The 14,710-nt window shown below is 31.3% G+C and overlaps 1 pseudogene; it reads left to right on the top strand.

Annotated features, from left to right (window-relative positions):
• The first annotated feature begins 10,551 nt into the window (after positions 1 to 10,551).
• LOC150007487 (large ribosomal subunit protein uL6 pseudogene) lies at positions 10,552 to 14,077 on the top strand (annotated as a pseudogene).
• The last annotated feature ends 633 nt before the right edge of the window (positions 14,078 to 14,710 follow it).

Raw genomic sequence — 14,710 nt, 5'->3', positions numbered from 1 at the left:
AAGCAGGTCAAATATAGGCCAAGGAAAAGGCCCTAACAAATATTCTTCAGTTTTCCCTTAAGACACTCATCTGATAGTAAAGTGAATGATTTCTCATTAAATCTAAGGTATTTGACATGTTATTTTTGTATTTAAAAATGAACATACTTTTGCTACTGGTTTTGCACTTGGGAGTTTTTGCCTCCCCTATATAAAGGTTATTTTTTAATCATCATCTAAATGTATCCTGAAATTATTGACACAGTTTATACAAAAGCACATCATTCTTCTGTGGTGTTTTGTCTCTTTGTGTATCGCATTGCATTACCCATTCTTCCCATTACATCCCTACTCTCCACTTCCTGCCTCATTTCTCCTACCTTAGCTTGCCCTAGACCCCCACAAAGAAATATGCTAATTTCATCACTTATAAATTTAATACAATTCCTGTGTCCACCACAATTTGTGGTTTTAGAACAATTTTAAGAAGTCTCAGCACTTCATGTACTTTAGTATGCAATTTCCTTCTCATCAATTAGATATATTAGGCAATGCCAAACATATAGACAATATATTCTATCTAAAATTGTCCTCACGAGAAAGTTCATTCAAGAGCAGAAACAGATATATCATGAATCATATAAGCTTAAGCTTTTGGGTCACGAATTAGCACATTGCCTTTCCAAAGTCTTGGGAATGGCCCCCCACTTTTGTATTACTAATATACTTTTATTTTTTCTTTTTCAAAGGATACCCAAACTGTATAGACTTCAGGTATCACACAATCTAGATGTTTCCCTGACAAGAAAGCATAGCTGATGTTTAAACCTCTATGTTGTGTTAATATGTAGCTCCCACCCCAATCTTCTAATGTCTTCAATCTGATAAACTTCCTTTTTTTAAAGATTTTATTTATTTTTTTAGAGAGAGGAAGGGAGAAAGAGAGGGAGAAAAATGTCAATGTGTGGTTGCCTCTCATGCGTCCCCAATTGGGGACTTGGCCTGCAACCCAGGCATGTGCCCTGACTGACAACTGAACTGGTGACTCTTTGGTTCGCAGGCCAGTGCTCAATCCACTGAGCCACACCAGCCAGGGACTTCGTTTACATTCTAGATCACAAAGCTTGAAATTTTAGGTGTTTAACCTGGAGATCATGTTAGGTCCAATTACAAGTAAAAAGATTTTTATTTTGTACATGACAATGGCACTACCTGATCTGAATCCTAGCTTGATTCTCTAAACTATATGAGCAGAGTAATGACATATTAAATAAGCATTAATAGTATCAAATAATGAAAAATAGCCTACCATTGTGACAACACAAATATGAGTGAAAAATGTATTATCAGACAAAATAAATTAGGAAAAAAAGGTGAGTAGAGAAGAAATACAACAAAAGAAAAATACCACGAAAAGTGCCCTCTAAAATTTAAGGTTAACTCTGAAGAAATGAAAGAATGAAAACTGAAAAAAAAAATAGTAAATATTAGTATTTTGAAGGGGAATAAGATTTCTAATATTGCATTTTAATTTCAGAGCTAACAAATTTGTACCTTTGAGGTAAAGTCTACTATAATCATTAACCCTAGAATATCAAAATTGTTATCATTTTCTTCATGTAAAAGTATGCAAAAATGAAAGAAGATATATAAAAATGAAGAAAAAGGACTTATAGAGAGAAGACCAATGCTTATTCTAAATGACATGCAGTAAAAATCAGGTGTTATTCTAGGTTGTCAGTCTGAACTGCTCGGTCTCATTAAGATTTCCCTGAAGTGACAGAGCCTGCTACTTCCAGGTTTTCTCTCACTATGGGAGCCTGAAAGACAGGTGATAGAAAATCAGATCAAGCAATCAAAATGTCAGATGTCCCTGATTCTGCTACTCTCATGCTGGGTTCATAGTAGGCACTTCGTAGACTTTTGAATGATGGATTGACCCAGCTATATGTTAAACATTCAAAGAGCAAGGCTAGAATTAAGAATAAGATTTAGCATAAAGACTTCCATAAAAGCGTTTTTAAAGATGATGAGGTTTTTGTGTTGTTTTGTTTTAAATGCAATGTTTGCCTACATCTCTACTTGTATACTCTAAATGCTGTTCTTTACTTTATGGTTTTGAGGGCCATGACTTTTCAGCCTTGAAAATGTTGATTAGCTCTAAAGGAAGTTAATTTTTTAAATATGTTGCAATACTGGAACATAATTCTGTTTTATTTTATGAAATTCACTTTCTCCATGAATTCCAAAGTGCATGTATGATCATATGTGCTGTGTGTGTGCTTATGATAAAATGAGTGTGAGACAGAGAGAATAAAAGCAAGAAAGATATTTCAATGACTGTCTTTAGAAATTCAGAGTACCCTGTATTTCAATTTCCATGTTTTTCATCCTAGCATATGATGGAATCAATACTAGTTAATAATAAGTAGTAGGCGGTTCTCTAAAATCTCACAAGGTTAATACTATCACTATACTGTTACTGTAATGCTTGGTAATATAACACCAATCAAAATTATAAGAGTTTAGATTTTTTTAATTCTAATTTTATTTTTGGTCAGAATCATTTGTTTTATTACTTGAGCTCATTCAATGCATAATACAGCAAACTTCTCTTTCTTGCAATATAACAGACTTTATATTGTGAAGGACTGTCTAAACAATTACATACTGATAAAAAAACTAAGAAAAATCATTTTAATTTCTTCTACACATGTGAAAAAGTAAATAAAATCAGAAAGTTTAACAAGGAAGCACATGCAGGCAGGGCTTTCATTAGGGAGGCTCTGCAGAACCCAACAAGGGGAAATCCCCGATAAAGGCTAGAGCTTTCCCCTTCCCCTACCCCTCAAAGTAATGAGTTTTACAGGAGACATTGCAAAAAATCCGAGACCCCAAGGGTGAATATCACCAGCATAATTCTATTAACATAAAATTTTCTGGAAAAGTTATGACAATTTAATGTCTTATACAGCGGATGAGAAAGTGCAATGCTACTAATTTGCTAAAATTTTGTTATTACCCATTACCTTGAAAATTCACTTGTTCTTTTCATTTAGTGATTTCCCTAAATATAATAAAAGCATTCACATATTATTCTTTTTTAACTATTTGTTTATGTTCTATAGCAATTCTTAAATACATACACCAAGAGTCATACAGGTAACTATTTATAGCAAAATCCTAGAAATATAAATATCTATCAGTCATAAAGTGAGTTACTAAATTGTGGTATGTACATACAATGTAATGTTTTAAGGCAACAATAATGAATTAAATTTAAGAAAATTCATCAGCATGAGTAGATTTCAAATTTATTATATTGTGTGAATGAATCAAGACACAGAAAAACACATCCCTATTATATTAAAAAGTAGAAACGTTATTTTTAGCAAAGTAATGATAAACATATAATTTAGGATAGTGCTAACTTCTGGAGGGAAAAGAAATGAAATATTTTCAGGGGCTTCAAAGGTTCTTGCAAATATTCTATTTATTATTGTATAGTGCATTTATTTAACTATTTTTATTTAAATTGTAGATATTTTAAAATTTCATATATGTAAAATGTCACAATGAAAACCAAAAAGTAAATGAGTTAATATATGAGAAGTGAAAAAATATATAGTTAGAAAAGTAGGATGAAGGAATATATCCATGATCTTGAGTAGAAAGAGTCCCACAAAATATTTTGTATATTGTTGGCAAGAATGTTAAGGAAAGAAGACACAAATGAATAAATTAAATAGTAAAATGGGGTAAGGAAAGTGATTTAGAATATATTCAATATGAGAATGCTTTTTGTTTAAACATGACAGGTTGAATATGTGTCTTTGTATCCACTCTACATTGAAATTCCATTATATTTACATTGGGCATAAATTCTCAAAGACCAAGGCAGATGGGGAGGAGAAAACAATTGCATTCTACTCTCTCCCTTTTCTCTCCCTCTCCCCCTGCCTCTCACTCTCACCATAGATCGATATATAAATATATTCTTCTATTTATACATTTACCTATAGAAAGACATTAAAATTAAATGTAAAATATTAATACCTAAGAAACATCACAATAAATTATTACAAAAGCAACCCCAAAATAGAGAAGAGGAGAGAATATTTGGAGATCAGTCTTAAGAGTCAAGCAGTCACCCTTCTGTGTGGCAGTGTTACAAAGATAAATGGTGTATTATAAAGGAAACTAATCAATAAATTTTATTATTAGAGGAAAAAATAAGTGTCAAGATTGAAAGAGCTTAGTGTTTGCCTGGAAAAAAGGAAGTGTAGAATGCCCGCACTCTAATATGTCATTATAAAACTTTAGAACTCTAAGGCAAAAATACCCTCTTAACCTTCAGAAAGGAGAATAAAAGGTTATATATCAAAGCTCAAGAATTACTATGGATTTTTAATAATATCAGGTTTGAAAGGTTAAAGACAGTTGAGAAATTCTTAGAAAATTCTGAGAAAAAATAATTTCTTACTTAACATTTCAGTCCAGATAAATTAACATTCAGGCAGAATGTAAACTAAAGTTGCTTTTGGATACTAATGTTTTGAAACTTGATCTTCTATAGAATCCTTCTCAATAAGATGGAGGACAATGTGGCCCCCCAAAAAAGGGAGTAAATTAATGAAACACAGGCTGCTAATAGCACTTCAGAAGATTTCTCATTATGGATATTTTTAGGTCTCATCTTTTTCTTGAATTAAACTTTGTGTTCAAATGATCAAATGCTCTAAGTAGCATGACTGAGAATTCTTTGGATAGCAGAGACTAAAATGTTCCTTAGTCAGTAAGCCAGTAATGGGACCTGTAAGTACCTTTCTATTACTGAAACACATCACTTATATCTCAACTGGGTCTTTGCATACTTTAATTAACAGAAAGCCATTTCAATAGCTACTTTTTAGTGCAACGAAATCACTTATTTACTTAAAGCATATGATACTATGCTTTAAATAAGAATACTTGATAAGTTTAATAATATAGTTTAAAATTCTAACTTTATTGATATAAAATAAAGTAAAACTTATATTAAATCATAATATAAAATAATTTTCAATAAACTATATAGCCTGGAAGAAACAATAAGCTTGAAAAAGAGAAAAGGAAAAAAACTCATGGGCATGGACAACAGTGTGGTGAATGCTAGGGGGAGTGGAGTCGGGGGGTGGCAGAGGGTTAGGGGGCACAAATGGTGATGGATAGAGAGTTGACTTGGGGTGTTGAACACACAATACAATGTACATATGATGTATTACAGAATTGTACAGCTAAAGTCTCTATAATTTTGTTAACCAGTGTCACCCCAATAAATTCAATAAAAAGAAAAAAAGAAACAATAAGCTCAAATTGTTCTTTTACTCTTTTCCAATATTAATATATTTTCAAAATTCCATTTCTTCATTCAAGGATTACTGTGTGAAATGTCCTTATCTCCATTTATCATTTCTCAAATTTACATACATATATTAAGACTCTCCTCTCAATGAAGTTCTTTCCAATTTCCCAGATGAATTTACTTTCTCTTCACTCTACAATCTAAGCAAATCTAAAACTTTTTATCAAAAGCATAATAATTATTTACAAACTTGAATACTAGGGTAGTGTAATAAGACTCTCGAGAAACTCATTTTCTGCTTTGTATAACTCTGGATTTGGGAAATCAATATGTTATATATTTTACATTTTGTTGAAAACATTTTGGGTAAAACTGGCTGGTTTGGCTCAGTGGATTGGGTGCTGGCCTGAAAATCAGATGGTCTCTGGTTTGATTCCCTGTCAGGGCACATGCCTGGGTTGTGGGCCAGGACCTCAGTAGGGGCATGAGAGAGGCAACCACACACTGATGTTTCTCTTCCTCTATCTCTCTCTCTCCCTTCCCCTCTCTCTAAAAGTAAATAAATAAAATCTTTAAAAAAGAAAAAAGCATTTTGGGTAAATGAAATTAATAAGAATAGTATTTTAAGTCCTAATTACATATGATTCACAATCACCAACACCTATAAACTGTCAATATATTTCACCAAAAGACAAGATCTCTTTTTAAACACTATCAGAACACCGTTTGCACACCTAAAAAATTACAATAATTCCTAAATTATCATGAAAAATCAAATTAGCAATTTAATATCCTCAATTCTTTTTTTTAAATGTTCACCTAAAAGAGTGGCATGTTAAAGCCTGTATTGAATTTTCAGTAATTTTGTGAGCCCAGTGTTAAAGACAGCAATTTTTAATAATTAAATTATGTAATCATATAATTAAATTATAGTAAATATGAATGTAAGAAATACTAAAAATTTCATCAGTTCCTAATTATCTTATTACATTTTTATAATATCTATGATATTATTTACATCTATTGTATGTGTATAGTGAAAATATTAGATACCATCTTGTGGTGACTCATCTTTTCTCAACTCTGGTTTTAGTGATGGGCATATTGATAGCTTCAGATCTGTCATGGTGTTAAAGAAAAAGGCATGTGTTCTTGTTCCTATGTTTATTGAAAAGTTAGTAAGAACAAACACCTCAAAAGTAAAGAAAAAATGTACTTCTCAGATTATATTTTCTATAATAATTACATTAATCAGGATCACAATTCTTTGGATAAATAGCTTATTCCAAATCTGGAGCATAATATATATAGAATAAGCCTGGAACATCTTATTTTACAAGATAACATAAAAGCTATAAAGACTAGTGGGCACATATTAAACAGAACAAAATTTTAACATGTGCTTTCAGTCAAAGATGGGACAATAGGAGAATCAAAAATAATAAATGCAATAGATTGAAACACATAAAATATATTAATATAATTATAATAAAAATATATTTATCATTTTAAATTTTTGGAAACTAATTATAACCCTAAAATGGTTATAATTGATAAATATGTTAATAATTCAGAATTTATTATGCATTTCCCATGTGAGTTATACTTCATGATACCTAGGATAGTGTAAAGAATTCTAAACAATGAATGAGAAAGATATGATAGAATTAAAATATGACCATTTTTCCACCTCTAAAAAATTAATGGATATTGAAAATCATAATCAATGGCAGCTAAATCTCTTAGATCAAAGACTGACAATAAATTTTATATACATAGAGCCAACTGAAAATATCTAGACACAATGATCAAAATTAGTCTCACAAAAAATAACAAGAGTCAGACTTCATATGTCTTTTTCTTTTGTTGTTATTATTCTATAAGAGTTGTCCCAATTTTTCCCCCTTTGCCTTCCTCTACCCCTACAACTCCTCCCCCCACAGTCAGGTTCTCACTGTTGGTTGTCATTCACATGTTTTTTTGACTAATCTCTTCCCCTTCTCTCTACCATTATCCCTCTTTCTGCTCCCTTCTGGCCACTGTCAGCCTGATCTATGTTTCCATGTGTACGCTTCTATTTGCTTATTAGTTTATTCTGTTCAATAGATTCCTCTTCTAGGTGACATCATATGGTATTTGTCTTTTACTGACTGGCTTATTTTACTTAGCCTAATACCCCCCATTTCCATCGATGCTATAGCAAAAGGTGGGAGGAGTTTTTCCTTTTTGTTGTGTAGTATTCTATTGGGTAAACGTACCACAGTTTTTTGATCCACTCGTCTACTGATGGGCACTTAGGCTGTTTCCAGCATTTGTCTATTGTAAATAGAGCTGATATTAACATAGGGGTGCATAAGTTCTTTTAAATTGGTGTTTCAGAGTTTTTAGGGTATATTCCCAGCAGTGTCTCTTGATAAGGTGTTCTAAGAAGTACAGAGCACCTTTCTGTTATTTTTGCCAAAACTGTACAGTATTATTGATATAGGAATCAAAAAACAAAATTCTAAAAATTATTAGTTGAATATTTCCATTCTAATTGTTAATTGTCTAAAATTAAGTAAAATCAGTCACATTTTGCACTTGAAGAGAAACTGTAGGCAGTTATAATTCTAAAATAATAAACAATTAATTTCTTTAGAAAGACAAATATTTTCCCTAATTAACATGTAAAGTAGTAGCAAAAATGTTTAAGTTCATAGTATTCATTTTCTACATTTTGAAAATTATCTCCTTATTATGAAATAACACTTTGAGATCACTTTGGCAGTGAGGTTTTTAAAATAATAAATTTATTAATTAATTATAAGTTATATTTTGAAACATTTTTCAGATAAAACAAATGTTTCTAACTTAGGTTATTATATTATTAATATACATATTTCAAACATGAAATATATATTTAAAAAATGTTAAACATGTTTAATCTATGAATAAACCAAGGCTTAGGAAAGAAATACTTGTAAATAAAAACTAATTATTGTCAGAATCAGAAAAAGGTAAGGGTATTAGGTTAATAATATATACATGGTTTAAATATATAAATGTTAATCTAATAATGTGTCTCATTATTTAATAATAATGTACTTATTATATTTGCCTAAGGATATGATAAATGTGTTTTTATCTTCTTCATCTCTTTTTTTCCCCTGTGCATAATTGTAGCTACACACATGTGCACCCATTCTATTTATCTATCAATCTTACTATCTACATAATTTTCCTTTGGATAAATTTAAAATGATTTTTTCTTTTGAGTATTATTGAATTGAAAAGTTTATGCTATTCAAATTTTATCTTTTTTACATATAAACATATTATCAAATTTTAATTTCATATTTTCCTATGTTTGTATTATCAGGATATGTGTAAAATAATCCTTTGGATAATACAGGTGTTTATGTAGTAATTAACAAAGAAAACTATGTAAAACTCTAATTGGTGACTGGCTGCATTTCTCACAAAAGGTGGAAAATAGTCAGCTGGCAGAATTAATTAGCTGCCTACCTGAGACAGGTCTTCCTTTCTCTCTTTCTTTCTTCCTTCCTTCCTCCTTCCTTCCTTCCTTCCCTCCTTCCTTTCTTTCTTCCTTCCTTTCTTTCTTTCTTTCTTTTTTTTCTTTCTTTCTTTCGTTCTTTCTTTCTTTCCTTCTTTCTCATTTCTTTCTTTTTCTTTTTTCTTTCTTTTTTTTTTGTCTGTAAAGAAATGGGAGGAATGAACTATATGGATGAAAAGAGTTAATGACATTATCACTCAATACAAAGATATCCTCAGCATCGCTGATATGATAAATTATTAAATAAAAAATTATATATAGCACCTGCCATAGCAAAGCTAAAAAGTAGCCTTAGGTGGTGGTATTTACAAAGTCTGCATCTAGAAGGTTCAGGTTTTCCTTTAGAATGCATTGATTAGTTAGAAATGCCTTGATTGAAGGAAAGAGGCCTTTGACCTTCATAATGAATAGGCCTCACATTGCTGCTGTAATGTTCTCAGTCCTCGGTTTATCTTTGTTTCTAGAAGAGTGATGCTAAATCAAGATTAAAAAGCAACTCAACATGAGGTACAATAAAAAGGAGATCATTTAATCACCCTGTTAGCTTCAAATGAATATTGATTCTTGGAGGCGATGTCTAATACTGCCAGAAAATCCATTTCAGTGATGATTACTCCCTCAGTTTTACCTGTGATACTGGAGGTTATTAAAAGTGGGAATCTCAAGAGAGATATACAACTTTAAGTGGTTAATATCATATTGAATATGTTTTTTACTTTTTATTTTTTTTAATCAGAACTGAGTTTCTAGCTCTGCACTTTTAACCTACAACAGAATAAGAATAGTCATTTAGGAATATGTGTTTCACCACAAGTCTAATTATTATATACAACCTTTTGGGAAACAGAAGTACATTGATAGATATACATCAAACAGTGCAGAGCATATTGAACTTCTCATTGTTTCTTATTACCACATATACACAGAACTCAAGAATCATGCTTAGAAATCTGATATTACTATATTGCTTTTTGTTCACTTAACTTATTCCCATCATGACTGAAATGCTATTAGAATCACAGATTGGTTAATGTAGTGGATAGAAATTTTCAAACATATTTCAAAAAACAAATGCAGACACTGTGTCTCTAAATCAGATAACTAATGCAAGGATGACCCTTTTATATAGGTTTTTTTAAAGGTGATATGCCATCAAATCAGAGATCTGCTTCTTTGAGCATGTCTCTGTATTTGTAGTTGTTTAGTAAAATCAGGCAGAGTGAGAGAGGAAAATACTTATGGGGCAAGGCATCTATGGAGCATAATCTTAAAAAGTATTGTCTTGAGTCTGAATTTATTATTTAAACTTCTACTAAACTATAACCCAGAACAGATGTAAAGAGTGACAGGCAGGAAGCTCATGCAATGGGAATGCAGATAAGATATTGAAGAGTAGAATTGTTACATATTTGTCAGCAAGGGTGCATTGAATATAAGGCCAATAAAATAGTCCAGGATGACTACCATATTTATGAAATAGGCAACTGGATGACACCTTTATAAGATGAAATATAAGAGAAGGAGGTAATTGGGAGGGAAAGTTATGAGCTCAGTTTTGAAGAAAATGAATATGAATTTGAAGTTTTAATGAGGCCATTGAAAATATGGTTCTAATGTTCATAAAAAGGGTATAGCATGGAATGAGAAATTTTTTAATCTAAATTTATATGTCATCATGATGGTGAGTGGGCTACTGAGGAGAAATTAATAAAAGAGGCAAACAAAAGTGTAGTATGGAACTTATTTTAGCTCAATTGAGTTGTGCCTTTAAATTACAACATATCAAATTTTGTTTATCTCATAGCTTAAGTACATTAGGTGTGCTATATATATAGAGCCCTTCAAATGAAATTATGGAAAAGCAGACACACAGTATGGAATAAAATAAGAAAAAACAAATATAGGTGTTTTTACCCTAATTTGCCCTAGAAAACATTCATATGAAACTATCTGTTAAGTGTTGCTGCTATGGGTTTATTCAGTTAATTTGCATAATCTTATTTCATGGAGGTAACACTAGTCAGGAGAGGCAGATAACAAAAATAAAATAGGTCACACATGTAAATAGTGCGATGGAGAAAGTAGGAAGGAGGAAGGGATATATGAATGTAACAATTTTAAATAGAGAGATCAGTGATAGTCTACTGGTAGTGAAACCTTTCAGATAGGAACATTTTATTTTCATATTAATAACAAAAAGTAAATTTCAGTCTAGATAGTTAAGATTTACTCAAATTATAAATGAATGGAATCTTGCTGAATGTAGGCATATCTATATTCAAACTTCAAATTTATTTTTCAATCCTCTAATTATAGGAAGAGATTCTAAAAGTTCATGTATTAATTTATGTGTGTATAAATATATGTAAGTTATTTTATTTTAAATAAAGTACATATACTTTGAACACAGATTGAAAAGATCAATAATGTTGGCACAACCCTAGCAATACTAACAAAAAATAAAATAAAAGACACAAATTACAAACATTAAAGATTATATAGGGGATATCACTACAGACCCAGCAGACCTCAGAAAATATATGGACAGCTATACAAACATTAATTTGAAAACTTAGATTTAATGGACCAATTTTTCAAAAATATTACTACAACTTACATAATACAAAATAGAGAATTGATTAGACTTATAAGTATAAAAATTAATTCATAAATTTAAAAATCTACAAACATAACTGAAAATATCAGATTACTTTACTGGCAAATTCTACCAAACCTATTACATTAAATACATGGAAATTAACTTATATTGGGTCACAGACTTAGAACATATCTGAGATCTGGAGTACAAAACGTACTTAGAATGTATAAAAATCATAATCTATAAAATGAAAAATAAAACTGGACTTCATCAAAATTAAAAACTTTTGCTCTGTAAAATTATCTTAAAAGGATAAAAGATTTTAAAAACTTAAATTCTGAGAGAAAATGTTTTCAAACAACAATCAGAAAAAAAGTTATATTTGGAATATATATAGGCCTCTCAAAACACAATTGTAAAAAAAATTAAAAAATGGAAAAAATATATGAACAAACATTTCCCAAAGATAATATATAATAAATAAACACATGACAATATGTTTAACATCTTTAGAGAAAAGCAAAATTTAACTAGAGTGACTTATCACCACACACCCATCTGAATGACTTAATAAAATAAAGAAAAAGAGTGACAACACTAAATGCTGGTTACTTTGCAGAAATATAGGATCACTCAAACATTGATGGCATAAATGGAAAATGATAAAGCCACTTTGGAAAGCACTGTGGGAGTTTCTTATAAAAGTAAGCACATAATCTCCATGAGATCCAGCAATTGTGCTCTGGGTCACTTATCCCAGAAAAATGAAAAATTATGTTGACCCAATATCCTGTACATAAATGTCTACAGCAGTCTTACTTAAAATAGTATAAATGGGAAACAACTCAGGGGTTCTTCATGAAGTGAATAGTTAAACTAATGATGGTACATTCATACCATGGAATACTACTCAGCAATAAAAAGAATCAAACAATTGATGCACATAAGAACCTAGGAGAATCTTCAAACAATTGCTTTAAATGGGTAAACGTAATCAGAAAATGTTAGACAATACATTATTATTTTTATAAAACTGTGTTCAAATGACAAAATAATAGAATTGAAGAATGATTAGTGGTTCTGGGGTTACTTGAGAGACCTTTATTGATTTATGCATATCTAATGGATTGATTCCTGAGAGTGATTAATTTGACATAGACTTCCAATTTGAAAATTAATGTTACAAATGTGTAATAATTTCACTTCATAAAATTGTGTAAGAGATTAAATTTTTTAATATCCTCTATATTATTTGTGTACAAAATGAGTTGTAGAAATGTCATGAGTATGGGAATATTTTCTAAACTGTGTTTAGGCATGGGTGGCTATAAGAAAATCAATTTAGAATCTTCAAGTTACATATTGTGTCTTCTAAAATTTAGTGCACTATATCAGGACCTCATAAAGACAATACATCTAAATCCCTGGTTGCATGTGGAAAAGACTTACTGAAATTTGAAATCAGTCCCCAAGTTACACATGAATCCAATCGAACAGGGTGAAAAACTTACTGGCTCGAGGTGCTTAGCTACACCTCTGAAAGATTAGTGATTGATCATTAATCTATGCTGACCTGGTGGTGAAAACTAGGCAACTGTGTTTAAAAATTAAAATAAGAAAAATAAATTGAGAATCAGAGGTTGTACACAATGGGACATAAAGCTTTCACAAAATCAGTCAAGCGAATTCACTGAATAAACAAATTAACAAAAAGAAAAACAATAATAGGCCCTGAGGAGTGAGGAATAATAATCAGGGTTGCTACACTATAGTATATAAAATGTTCAATTTAAACAAAATATTCTGTGACATACAGCAAAAGAGGAAAATATGGCCCATACGCAGGAAAGAAGCAGGCAATAAAAATGTCTTTGAGGGCTCTTTGCCACTTCCTCTGCAAGGATAAAGATCATTCTCACCAATCAGACTGCCGACATCCCAGAAATGTCAACGTCACTCTGAAGGGTCGTACCGTTATTGTGAAGGGCCCCAGAGGCACCCTGCGGAGGGACTTCAACTATATCAATGTTGAACTCAGTCTCCTTGGAAAGAAAAAGAAGAGGCTCCAGGTTGACAAATGGTGTAGGAATAGAAAGGAACTGGCCACCATTCGCACCATCTGCAGTCATTTACAGAACATGATCAAGGGTGTTACATTGGGCTTCCGTTACAAGATGAGGTCTGTCTGTGTATGCTCACTTCCCCATCAACGTTGTTATTCAGGAGAATGGTTCTCTTGTTGAAATCAGAAATTTCTTGTGCGGAAAAAAAACATCCACAGGGTTCAGATGAGGTCAGGTGTTGCTTGTTCAGTATCGCAGGCCCAGAAAGATGAGTTGATTCTGGAAGGAAATGACATTGAACTTGTATCAAATTCAGTTGCTTTGATTCAGCAAGTGACAACAGTTAAAAACAAGGATATCAGAAAATTTTTGGATGGAATCTATGTTTCTGAAGAAGGAACAGTTCAGGAGGCTGATGAATAAGATCAAAGTTGTCCAGATATAGAAACAGCAAGATGTTGAATGATTCCTCACACTTATTTGTGATATTCCTCACATTTGTATAATTTTAAGGATGCAATAAAAGCTGTGTACTTGGAGCTTCTTTCTTAAATTGCTAATTCCTCTCTAGCTAGTTGGAAAGTAAACAGTTAAGTTTCTAGTAAGATTTCATAGAAATGACTTCTTTTTTGAAGGAATATCAAGGGTATTTCAGACAAGAAGATTATTGTACCAGTGACAGGCTACACTATATGACTGTTCATCACTGGATGGAGAATGTGGGGGAGGATGTCCTGAGGTATCTAATTTTGCAGAGATATGAATTTGAATACCTGTGAGGCACGTGTGTCTGAATTACTTGTCTGTATATCAGTAACTTTCTGTGTAAAAGCAGCTTGGATGTGAAACAAAGTGATACAGCATTAGAAATATTTATGGGCGTAATAAACCTACAAACCTGAATTTGAAAAAAAAAATGTCTTTGAGGGCTTTAGGTGTTTGACTTAGGGGACAAAGATCTTTTTACGTGGTCATGGAATCAAAGCATACATTTTTAGATAATTAAAGGGAAGTCTTATCAAATAGAAAATGTTAATAAAGAAATAAAAATTATTTTTTAAAAACACAAATGGAAATTCTGGATTTGAAATTCTGGAATTAAAACTTCACCCAGGACATCACAGGAGATGTGTCTGGCAAAGGAAATGATCAATGACCTTGAAGATAGATCA

The sequence above is a fragment of the Furipterus horrens genome, unplaced genomic scaffold, assembly GCF_987537825.1.
Source record: "Furipterus horrens unplaced genomic scaffold, mFurHor1.1.pri manual_scaffold_6, whole genome shotgun sequence".
Taxonomy (NCBI): domain Eukaryota; kingdom Metazoa; phylum Chordata; class Mammalia; order Chiroptera; family Furipteridae; genus Furipterus; species Furipterus horrens.
The sequence above is the reverse complement of the archived record's forward strand: the minus strand, read 5'-3'. Positions and strand labels throughout refer to the sequence as shown.